Source organism: Pinus tabuliformis, chromosome X (assembly GCF_031772625.1).
Source record: "Pinus tabuliformis cultivar Carrire ecotype Pingquan chromosome X, CPIR1, whole genome shotgun sequence".
Classification (NCBI taxonomy): Eukaryota; Viridiplantae; Streptophyta; class Pinopsida; order Pinales; family Pinaceae; genus Pinus; species Pinus tabuliformis.
Genome location: NC_142308.1, coordinates 751,554,341 through 751,567,822, shown reverse-complemented (window position 1 = coordinate 751,567,822; position 13,482 = coordinate 751,554,341).

The window sequence follows — 13,482 nt, the reverse complement described above, 5'->3', positions numbered from 1 at the left end:
GCAGAGGTTGTGAAAATCGTTAAAGGTTCCCCAACTCCTACTGTTTTGAAAGATCCATTTCCAAAGTAAGAGAGTAAAATGATAGGTTCTTCCTCGAATGCCAGTGAAGAACCCATATTGATGATGTCTAATGTACGGATTGCGACTCGATCACAAGATTATGGTAGTAAAAGTCCGGTTGATGGATCGAAAGAAGCAGAATCTTCTTGTTCAAATCCATCAACCTCAGCTCCCAGTTCCGATCCACTACAGATCGAGAAACCTAACCCTGACTTAGTAATAAAACCGCCCACCAAGGGCGTACTTTGAAGGTCTGCTTTCAATCCACATGCGAGAGCGGCCCAGAATTACAACATTGTTGAGGATTTAGCTGTTTCACCCTCAGCAATGTCGGCTTTGGAAGTGCTGCAATCATGCCCAGCACAGAGAAAATTACTTTTGTCGGCTATAGGAGCTGTTGATGTTCAGGACCCGAACCTAATAATATTTGATCTAGAAAATAGTACACCGTGTCTCCCTCATCAGATGGCTTTCCAGATTCCAGTGATAGTAAAAAATAGGCCAATTCATCGGACTGTAATTGATGAAGGAGCTTCTACGTGTATTATGTCGATTCAATGTTGGAGATCGCTTGGTTCTCCTTCACTGAACCAATCCCCGACGATTCTTAAGGCCTTCGATGGCCGTGGGTTCCATCCGTTTGGCATTCTACAGGATTTGCCTATAGGGGTTGAAGGAAAAATCGTTAGTTTGGATGTGGAGGTGGTTGATGCCCCTCTAGACTACAACCTTCTTTTGGGTCACAGTTGGTCTTACGCTATGACAGCGGTCGTGTCATCGGTCTTCAGAGTTACAAAGTTTCCACATAATGGTAAAATCGTGACGATAGACCAGCTGGCTTACTTTTCATCTGACCCAGCCTCTTTAGAGAGTATCCAGCATGTCGGTAAAACGACTATCCCTTACAAGGATGTTAGTGTAGGATTAGTTAAAGATTCCGGTTTACTGGGAACTTTTCCTTTCCCTCCAATCAACGCAGACCCTTCATTCGCAACCATTCATATGATTACTTCAGACACTATTATCTATGATGATCCTTGGATTGTCCCATCTGAATCTGAGATAGACTCATTCGGTAATGCAATGCCTTTGAGTCCATATGAAATTGCTTATGAGGCCGTGCAGTCTTTTTCTGACTCAAGTTCAACCCAATCCGACCAAATGAATGTGGTCCATGAGGAATCACTTTTCACATCGACCTCAGAATGGATAACATTTCCTGAAGTTGTGTCATCTGACAAACAACTTCGTTAAATCCTAAGTGTAGACGATCTACCATGGGAAGATCTTCATCATAGATCTTCGTTTTTACCTGAGGGTGATGACTTTGAAAATGATTTTTCATCAATTTTTACAGCTGAATATGTCAAGGACGCTCAGAATCCCATGAAACATCCTGATTCAGAGTTGAATTTGGGAAACATTTCCAAAACTATTGCCATTGACATTTCAGTCAAAACCAGAATTATTGAGAACATTCATATAGGTGCCTCTGGTACAGATAACGAAATTCAAACATACAAGGTCCTATTTCAAGAATTTTGCGACGTGTTTGCCTGGTCCTATGAGGAAATGCCAGGAATTGATCCCTCCATTGTTGTTCATGAAATCAAGACCTACCCGGACGCTAAACCCGTTCGGCAACGTCTGCGTCAGATACACCCTAGGAAGGCGGCTGCGATTAAAGCAGAAGTCGAGAAGCTGTTGAAAGCAGGTTTCATTTATTCGATCCCGTTAACGGATTGGGTATCGAATATTGTTCCGGTTAACAAGAAATAAGGAACAATAAGAATATGCATCGACTATAGGGATATAAATCGTTCTTGTCCAAAAGACAACTATCCTACGCCCTATATTGATCAAATAATTGATGATTGTTCCGGCAGTGAAATATTTTCCTTTATGGACGGTTTTTCGGGTTACAACCAAATCAATATTCTACCTGCCGATCAACCAAAAACGGCTTTCATTTGTCCCTGGGGGACATTTGCTTACTGCAAATTACCTTTTGGACTTAAGAACGCCGGAGCCACTTTCCAACGGGCAATGTCTTACGCGTTTCACGACATCAAGCACATTGTGCAACCGTATCTCGATGATTTGCCTGCTCATTCTTTACATCGAGCTGATCACCTTGTTCACTTACGCGCTATTTTTATGAGGTGTCGGCATTATCGAATTCGGTTGAACCCACACAAATGTGTCTTCTGCATAGAAGTGGAACGATTGCTAGGATTTTTCGTTTCAAAAGCCGACATTCGCGTCGATCCCTCGAAGGTTGAAGCTATCATCAAATTGCCTCCTCCTTTGAGTTTGCACCAACTCCAAAGTTTGTAGGGGAAAGCAAACTTTTTACGTCGATTCATTCCTAACTACGCCGAGGTTACAAAAGGTTTCACTCGGTTGTTGAAACAAAACGCTCAATTCTCTTGGGATGAGATAGCTCAGAAATCTTTTGATGCACTTAAGCACGCGTTGACCCATGCACCGTTGCTGCATCCTCCCAACTACAACCAGGACTATTTTTTGTATCTCGCCGCCTCCCACTCCACCATTGGAATGGTCTTAGTTCAGGAAGACAAATTCGGAACGGAACATGAGATATATTATCTTAGTAGGACGTTAAATCCCACTGAGCTAAAATATTCGCATGTGGAGAAATTGGCCCTGGCAGCTGTTCAGGCTGTCCAGTGTTTTCGTCATTACATTTTTCTCCATAAAACTACAGTGATTTCGGATTGCAACCCTATGATCTATATTTTGACTAAACAATTGCTAGAGGGCAAGTACTCCAAATGGATTGTTATCCTGCAGGAGTTCGATTTGGAGTTCGAAAAATCTAAGTCTAAGAAATCCTTAGTTTTTGCGGAAATGATGTGTGACTTCCCGCGTGCTGACACAGAAACTGCGGCAGAGGAGCCCATTACGGACGAATCTCTGTTTCTCATCAGCACTTTAGATCCGTGGTATGGGGATATAATTGTCTATCTCCAAACCCAATCCTTTCGGCCTGAAGCTTCAAAGTCGGAACGTCAGAAAATTCGATTTTAGTCCCAACAGTACAAAATTATTGGAGATACTCTTTATCGTCGTGGGGCGGACTTGGTTTTTCGTCATTGCTTAACTCATGAAGAGGCAGAAAGGGTTCTGAATGACTGTCATTCTGGAGCATGTGGCGGTCATATGTCTGGGTATGCCACAACTCAGAAGGTGTTGCGTGCTGGCTATTTCTGGCCATCCATGTTTAAAGATTGTATCATTGCGGTCCGGAAATGCCACAACTGTCAAGTGTTTGATCGCAAGATGCGTGCACCACCTGCTCCTCTCCACCCTATAATTGCCGTTGGTCCTTTTGCTAAATGGGGTATCGATTTTATTACATGTAACCCTCACTCAGCCGGGGGGCATGCGTATATCATCCTTGCGGTTGATTATTTTACTAAGTGGGCCGAGGCGATGCCTACATTCGAGGCAGATGGCAAGACAACAGCAATTTTCGTATTCAATCATATTATTACTAGGTTTGGTGTCCCACTGGCGATAATCACTAACCATGGGCGCCATTTTCGAAACATTATGATGACAGAACTCACAAGCCAGCTTGGTTTACGCCATGATAGTTCTACCCCTTATTATCCTCAAGCAAACAGTTTGGTTGAATCCATCAACAAAGTTCTAGTTATCATGATCCGACGAATCATTGGTATTCATCGGTCGAATTGGCATAACATGTTATTTTCAGCGCTTTGGGCGTACCAAACCTCAGTAAAAACATTAACAGGGTTCACTCCTTTCCAACTAGTTTATGGTTTGGAAGCAGTGTTGCCCATTGAATGCGAAATCCCATCACTTCAAATGGCTATCGAATTACTCCCAGCTACTTCCGAAGAGGAGAAGCGTCTGTTATACTTAGCTAAATTAAATGAGACTTGACGTGATGCTGCTTTGGCAATCGAGACTCACGCAAAAAGAATGAAAGCTCAGTATGATCATAACGTGACTCCTCGTAATTTTTCGGAAGGAGACCTAGTGCTATTATATGATCAAGCTAACGATAAGTTAGGTGCTGGAAAATTCGTTCCCATGTGGCATGGGCCCTACATTGTCAAGCGAAAGCTAGCAAAAGGGGCCTATGAGCTGGTAGATTTTGATGGGGACTCTTTGGGTAAGCCCAGAAATGGACTTTACCTAAAGAGGTATTATGCTTAAATGGTGGGTATGGTGATTCAGTTAGTTTAGTTAGGTTAATTTTTCTTTCTAGCAGGTGTGTTTTGTTAGTTTAGACAGTGTGCTTAGCTTAGAGAGTGTGTTTTTCGTCGTTATTCTGGCTTATCTTGGTTTTACTCTTGATATTGCAGATGTCGACGCCTCTCCAAACGTACATTCGATTTGCTGATGGTGCTTGTCGTAGTACACGGAATATCTCTTCCGTAGCTTGGGTTATCTATTCGCCCTCTGACGAGTGAGTTTCTATGCATGGGGTGAGCCTCGGTCAAACAACAAACAACATTGCAGAATACAGTGCAGTGATTGAATTATTATCTGAATCTATTTCATTTGGGATTCAGAGTTTGATAGTGAGGTTAGATTTTGAACTCGTTGTATTACAGCTTAATAGAGTCTATGCCATTAGAAATCCAGTGTTATTAAGATTTTTTTTGAGGGTGCATCTCTTGGAACGTGAATTTGATTACATTGAATATCAGCATATTCCAAGGTCTTTAAATACATTAGCAGATGCAATGGCGTCTCAAATGTTAAATAGACATTTGTAACAATCATAAATGTAGATTTATAAACATTTCATCACACATGTTTAACAAAATAAGCCGGTAATAATGATATATATAGATAGGAGTGTGTCAAAAATATACATCGTCTTCGATCATAGGTTGAAAAACACCTTATGATCGACAAAAATGATAAGTACAAAAAACCAAAAATGTCACATGTGTCTACAAAAGTGACTAGCCAATCACTGGTGGTGCTCTCTATATGAGACCACTGCCCGCGCTACCCTACACAGGAACCTCCTGAAAGGTCCTGGGACTGCGACCACATAGCGCTGAAGTCGGATAGGAATATCGTCTATAGTCGTCTCTGGTATGCCCACCGTGAGACGCTCTAGGTCCTGTTCCAGCTCGGCTAAGGTCTCTGCGGCCGTATCCTGTGGGGCTGGTGCTGGTGCAACTGGTACTCTTCTCTCAAAAGCCCAAAGATTGGCTGGACGTCGTGGGCCTACATCTGCATTTTGAAAATTTTTTGCTGTCAGTTTTGAGACGATATATAAAAAACGAAAAAAGTAGATAATTTAAAAACTTGTGAAAAATGAAGTACCTCTGTCGTCCCATTATTCTCCCTGTGGAAGAACCATGTCCGGATCATTGCGAAAATCTACTCCGGCATAAGGAAAATCCTGAATCGCAAAGACCTGGCTCTCCAACCAGTGAAAGTAACCCGCAGGAAATCGGACAACTCCCGCTCCCTCATCAGGATGTCGGGCCATTACCGAAACCCATCGCGTCAACTTAGTCTCCCGAGGAGGCCCAACTGGAACAGTAAGATGCTGGGGGATTAGCATTGGAACTCTCTCTAGGGCAGAGCTCACAACTAAAGGCCCATATCCAAAGGTCTTCAGTTGTCCGTTCTTTGCCCTAGTCAGTTGGCCTTTCATATTGGCTAGCACAACATCGCACCAGTTGGAAATGGTGCCTCGGAAGCAATCTATATCCATCCGCATTTGGGAACTAGTGGCTATGTGCAAAGCGGCAGCACCGCAAAGTCTGGTAACTGTAAAGGCAATTACCATAAGTTCAGGTCGGGATATGTATTTGATTTCTATCCCCTTCTCCTGGTTTTGATTGCTGCACCACTCTAGCCGGAGACTAGCAAGGGATTGGCCACCCAGCCTAGTCCCGAATAGAGAGAGTTGCTCGTCCCTGTTAGGCAAGCCAGTGAGAAAATATATGTCGGAGGACTCTATCTCAAGCTGGTGTTCTCCGATGTAGAAACATTGATCCTGAATGTTCCACCTTTCAACCAACCACTCTAAGAATGGCACCTGGGCCCTCATGCCAGGTATGGCCCAGTACTTGTAGAGACCGCATGCCTCTAAAGCATCAATGGAAGGTTGATGACCTATTACGGCCAAATCAACATCTTCGTGTTCTCTTTCACGCCAATCTAGCATGGTGGGCAATCTACACACCAAAAAACATTGATTAGAATTCATTAAATCAAATTTTGATCGTTAGGTTTTGAGTTTGGGTTTTGAAAATCCGCTTTGTGCGGAGTACGCACCCCGCGTTCAGAAAACAGAGCGTGGGGACGCAGCTGTTCTGAAGGTGGGCTGCGTACTCCGACCATTTTCCCATATACGAAAATGTCGGGGTACGCAGGTCACCCATGGGGCACCTGCGTCCCCTGAAAAACAGACCCTAAAACCCCAAACCCTCCAAAAAATCAAACTAGAACTTAAAATGGAATTCTAAACGGATGAAATTGAAGAGGAGGATGTTGTGAAATACCTGAAAGAGACGGCGCTCGATTCCGACGGTCGGATTCTCCGCAAAGTCCACGGGAAGTTTCTTGCCAAAAGCCCTTTTCTCACCCTCAACAGTAAAATGGTAAAAATGACAAGGTAAAAAGTCTTTTTATAGGTTTTTTGGATAAATGAATGCTAAGTTTGTTTATTTTTCACCATGAAAGGATGTTTTTCAATGCATTTTTTCCCATCTTAAACAGGTATGAGTAATGTGTTGTTTTTGTGCAGGACAAAAGGACTTTAGGGTAAAATCATCATTTTTCACGAACCAAGACATCAGAGTCATCTTTTAAGCCCTTTTCTGACTCCTAAAACATGAAAAGATTGCCGAGCATTTCTTTTACACTCGTTAAAACGGAATTAAAAGATGGTCCTCTTACAGCCCTTTTCTGACCGTAAAAACAAGAAAAGATTGCCGAATTTTTGTCGTTTCAAATTCGATACTGGAAATAAAACGACATGCCTCTGATCGCTTTTTACTTTTCAGGTCAAGGGCATTAATCATGAAAGTACTCCTTGGTCGCAAGATCAAGCGGTTCTCTCAGGTATTATTTTATACTTTTTCGGGCTTGGGAGACACAAATTTACGAAAAATTTCACCTTGGAGTCTTCTTTAGTTTTTTCAGACTCTCTAAAATTGAAAAACGCCGAGTTTCTCCTATACTGGACTCGTTAAAATTTCACAATAAAGGACCTGTTCGATTACAAACAGGAACGGACCACTCCTTCTTAGGGTCTGAATCCAAACTAAGTTGGACTCATCCGAAGGATGAGCTTATAATCAAGCATATGTTATCCTCCTCAAGCTTGTAAAAAATAAAGAGGTACTTGCCAGAAATGGTGGGGGAAAAGAGAGAAGAATGAACCTATTTGTTATCCTTTGTTACAGAAGAAACTTATCACCGCTCTTGAACACAACACGTTTCATTCACCTCGGTTGGGAAATCCTTTGCCTTAAAGCTGATAAAACCACTTTGAAAGTCTTCAACCGTTTCTGGGTATTAACTTTGGGTCAATCGTCACCAAGCCATCTGTCGTGTCGTTATGTGTTCAAGAGGTCTCTGCAAATAAACCATTCATATGCAAAATACTTGTCATCCATTTGACCATCCCTGAGTCAGTCCTTACAGCAACATTTATTCAACTTGAACAATGATTTCGTGTTGTGGGCTTGCCTGCAACGGGTCGCTTTCTATCGACATCAACACATTATCTAGAAAGATGACTTAGAAATCGTCAGTACCTTGAAGTCTGCATGCATCAATGGCAGGTTTCTCGCCTTTGACGACAGTTTACATCATTGACTTTCGATCAAAGGATTCCATGACGTGTTCGACATCAACCCATTCATTCACATTTCATGGATTGTACTGGGTACTTTAAGAACCATTGACATTACTGGTGGTCTCTCTCACACTTGTTAACAGTTTACATCATCGATTGGTAATCAAGTGGTTTCTACCATGTTCGACATCAACTCATTTATTCGCATGGATAGAATCGTACCAATTCAGGAAGTAGAGATGAAGACCCTGGATCTAGTTTCCACCATCCAGGCTGCGAGGAGTTTTGTATTCATTATATAGTAGACTAACCATAAACAGATGGCTGCGTCCATACTGTGTCTACAAAAGTCTACGATTGTGATGTACTGCAAAATCATTCTTGTATCAGAGCAGTAGTTAGATTGTTAGTTAAAGTTTTCAATCTGAGTATGGGAATGCCTACCTCAGCGATGATATCATCTTATATATGTATTTTGTCTTGAATATTTGCAGGTTCTGACCGGGCTCTCCGCGAGATACTCCTTGAAATGATAAAGTACTTCACCCTTCCTAGATCATAAAAACCCTAATCTACTACAGGCTTCGCACTTTAGGGGGCAATCTGTTACACTAAAAAATGTCACCATGACTATTTGTAGTTAGTATGGCTCCATCCACTGTCATACTATCCTCCTTGGCAAGTCTCATGCCTCTGCTCTTCATGTCAAACTTCAAGAAAGAGAGAAAAGTCATTTAAAGTCAATTATCTCTGGTATGCAGTTTCTCCTAGCCTTACCTGCGTGTACGCAACCCAAGTTCACAATACCTGTGTATTTGTACGCTATTTATGTAAAGGGGTGGGTGCGTACCCATGTAAAGGTCAAAAGGCGCGAGTTTCATCTTAAAAAAGTTACTTATGGTCATTTCTAGAGTCTTCTAGAAGCTTGTTTGACGTGTATGAAGCGCGTCCAGATGGTTCTTGTATCCCTACCAAAGAGGAACTTATCCCATCAAGAGGGGAGCTATCCCATCCAAAGAGGGGCTTATCCCATTGATGGTGGACCTGAATAACTTCCTCTAGAGCACTATAAATACAGGCATTGGGCCAAAGGGAGGAGAGGTTGAAAGCTGAACATTCCTAAGGGTAGATGCTGTTGGAATTAGGACTTCCTTGTAGAAGCTTGTGAGGAGAGATTACCATCTTTACTTGTTCTATTTGGAAGTGGGTGAGCTGATCAGAGTAAAGGAGAACTCTTGTGGACCCTGGGAGGGACTTGCACAACACCAAGGCTCAGGTTGTAATGGTTCCTTTTGTTACCTTTTAATACAAATTAGTCCATTCTTCTCAACAATTTGTTATTTATGAGTTGTTTCATATACTCCTTGGTCTATATGTTAAATATGTTTTATTTTATGTGATATTCAGGTGCTATTTAATCGTTTGATTGTTAGTGAATGCAGGTTTCGAAGTGAAGGAGGAGCTCATTCGGATCAACGAAGCTGGACTACTACAACAGCGTTGGGTTACAGGTAGGATCTAAACACTTGATTTCTCATATTGTAAAAGCATATTTAGAGAAGGATTGCTCTTATTTGTCTTGTTTGTCACTAGAAACTCTTAGGCTTCTAGGGAGGTTGGTTGTGTCCGCACTAACGACTCTTTCGGTGTGACAATATGTTTTGCCCTGCAAGCAAATCTGCTTTGCCGAGGGCATCAAAAATTTTCCTGTCGTTTGGCCAAATAATCAAAAACATACCGGCTGTTTGAAGGGATTCAGAAAGATCCCGCTTCACGTTTTTGAGGCCACTCCTGTAGCGAGCTATGGCTGTAAACGACCCTGCCTCGCCACCGCCAACGACTTTATTGCCGTTGTGTCCATTCCCATGGCTGGAGGAGATTGCTGCGTTTGCCATCTTCCGCGAAATCTCAAAAAAATTACTACTTTTTGCTCTTTCACTCTTTTCAAGTCTAAATGAACCGTAAATTGTCATGGATATTCTACTCAATAGTTTGTCACAATAAATCTATAATATTATATTAAAACTATGAAAATTCTACACTATTACAGTTTATTAAACTTTAAGATATGTTGATTTAACTATAATTAGTGCATGCATGTGAATGGAAATTATGCAAAAAAGTAGAGAATGAAAAAATAAGAACACACACACACACACACACAAGAAACACTATGTGCCCTTTGGGAAACCCTTTTGGGAGAAAACCCTACTGGAAGTTGAGGTCGCTTCGCTTTCTTTCTCTGTCTGGAAATATGGCTGCAGGTACAAAGAAGTAATGTTTGTGGTATGTGGGCTACTAAAGTGCATATATCCTCTCTATGTGATCTAGCTCCTATCTCTCTTGGCTATCTTTTCTCAGCTATTGTACAAAATTATCTCAAAATAATGGAATACCTCTTCCTCCTAGTGGCCTGGTTATAACAAAGCTCGATAGCCTACTAGTGGTTAAGTTTAACTACAGTAACTCTTAACTAGAGTTACAAAATAGACTCTTATAGAGTATTTTACATCACAGACACATGGCTAGACCATTTTCCATGAATAATGGCGGCTGATGAGCATCCTCCTGAACTATAAGTGTGAAAATAGGAAGGTCACCATTTGAGTGGCACAACTTTTGCATACAAACTTTGATTGGTGTGCTTCTTCCACCATTGGAAAGGTAACTGTGTGTATAATAGCACGAAAAGGTATTTCACTAAAGTGACAAATTTTTACCCCCAAAAAATGTCCTTTGATGCCTCAAAACATTCCTAGAAGTTCTTAGACCATATTTTTCCAAACTAGGTCTCGCCAATAAAAATGGTCTCGTGAGCTAATTCCTCCAATTTTTCCACTCCAAACACCTCAATATGGATGAAAAAAATATAATGATCCAATTCATATCAAAGAAACTAAGAATACACACACAACATGGCTAATGAAGTATGGGTAAAACAATGGATAAATGTCCAACAAAGCAAACTAGAACCTCTAAGAAAACCAAAAGTGCAAAAACATGCGAGCAAAACCTAGTGACCATGCACCAGAGTTTGACAGTTCTCTTGAGTGGTTTTACTATGTATGTGATGACTAGGGACTATAAATAGGGTCATCAAATAGAACACTGACAAAAAAAATCATAGTTCCAACCCTTGAGGAATGAGAAATTTAAATATTAAAGCCCATGATACACTGTTATGGGCACAAAAATCCAAGGCAAAGAAAACCAACTAGAAATTGTTGACTTGTTCCTATAAACTTCCATGAGAACTAGGAAAGTTTCCTTGATGCATTGGTTCCAATGTCATATTTGAATCAAACTTAATAACTTTAATATTTCATGTAAATAATTATAAATCTTGCACTATTGGAAGGAAAATTCCTTATTCAGATTGTAGCATTTTTTGTATCTCATATTCCAAATGTTTTCTAAGAGACAAGTAGGTTGCACCACCATAAATGTGCCCCAAATGAATCAAGTATAATCTAAATCAATCCACTGTAGTGCTGTAAGTTCAACCCAAGCAATGGTTTAGCCATCTCTTCTATAAAAGACAAGCATTTATCCATTATTTTCATACAACCTGATAAAGAAATAATATATATAGAATGTTGTCTTGCAAATAATAAAGAGACTGGATAAATGTGGGGAATAATTTATTATCTAAAAAAAAAATTATTGTGGGGAATAATTTATTATTTGCAAAAACTGGATTGAACCAAAAAGTATTTTGATGCCTTTTTGTGGTGCATTTTTTTGTCTTTCTAGTTGACGCCACTAGAGAGAATAGATAGCTGGAAACATTAATGGAAGAGTTTGGAAATGATAGTAAGGATTTGCTTCATGAAATTAGGATGATACATCGAGAGATTTTATGGTTGTTGGAAATTATATCACTATAGGGAAGGGGGAGGTTGAATCAGTATTGAAGGCAAATATATTTTCTTCTCCAAATTATTACTCTTTAACCATGCACAAAGTGAAACACAAAAGCATATATCAGAGCATAAAATATAAATATGAAACCATGAAAGCATTAAACACAAGGGACACAAGTATTTATGGTGGAAAACCCTCTCCAGGTAAAAAAAACACCTGTTAGTATTGTGCTACTCAAATATTCTATTATTTCAAACAATTATTTACATAGAGAGATTCAAACAGGCTACTATCAAAAGGAGACTCTTTCTCATGTAGATTGATGCACTACCATCTGCTGAAGGCCACCACAATCAATGATCCTCACCTAGATACTCCTGAACTAACAATCGACTCTACATACTCCTATTGTCTATAAGCCACCACGACCAATAAGCCACACCCAATTTATTTTGAACTATCCAATCACCATTGGATTGAGAAAAATTCTCACTTATATTTATTTCACCAGATTCCTCCAACTCCTCTCCTCTATGTGGTTCTCGTTTCAAAATATTTCACACTGTAATTAAGAACGAATCAACATGATCACTACAATAGTGTATCATCAAAGAACATAATCAAAAACCAAATCTCCAATATCCAAATACACCACAAACTACAACACAATCTCTCCACACACTTCACCTTCTCACCCACTGCACAAAAATGATGGTTGAAACATATTTTGGTTATTTTCTAGAACACTTGCAAACTGCTTTAGAAATTATGCATTAGAAAGCTCACACAACTTTCACACAATCCTCCAAACTCAAACTCATGCCACACACAAGAGAATAAACCATATTATCATTGAGCTTCCTCCAATACATAGATGAATTGAGGTGCTCAACTCAATAATTAATAGGAACTACCAAGCTTCACAAACTCTATTCATATGCTTGATTTGATCTGGATTCAGCTCATTTACTTGATCAAGCCAATTACTCCACTCCATAAAATATATTTTCAATGTTAATAACTTTCTAGAATCTCCTTGACCTTTTGTGACCTTTACATGAAAAGTTCCAAACAAGACAAGATGGAAAAACCATAAATTAACCTGAGACATGCAAGGAATGTGGAGAAGAAACACTTACAGGATGTATACATGACTCTTGTGAAGCAAATCTGTGTATATTACTAGGTATACATGAGTCTTATGAAGGAAACCTACATATATCCCTTAAAACTCAATTTTTACATTTGTTTAAGCCACCACTTGGAGCTGATCTATGGGAATAAGCTAGGGACATCATGACACACCTCCACATACACTTTAACACCATGAAAAAAAAGCATAAAGCTCAAAAAGAGGGAATCATACTCATAACTACATGACATACATCAAGTGACCTCCATATAGTAGCTTAACTCTTCCAAAGCTTGTCCAACATCTCCAAAACTAGTAGAAACATCTCTAATACCTGTAGCAGTATCTCCAACACCTGCAACAACAACATCAAGTGATCTAGTTGCCTCCAACACCTACTGAGGCACCTCCAACACAAGAAACAACATCTCAACACATGTATAAGGAACTTGAATGCTTCCACCACCTGTAGAATCATATGCAACACATGTAGTATCAATCCAACCACCTGCAACAACAACATATGCAACATATGTAACAACATCATCAACCTATGACAAGCCATCATGTCATGCCTTGTATCCATCTCCACTCAGCC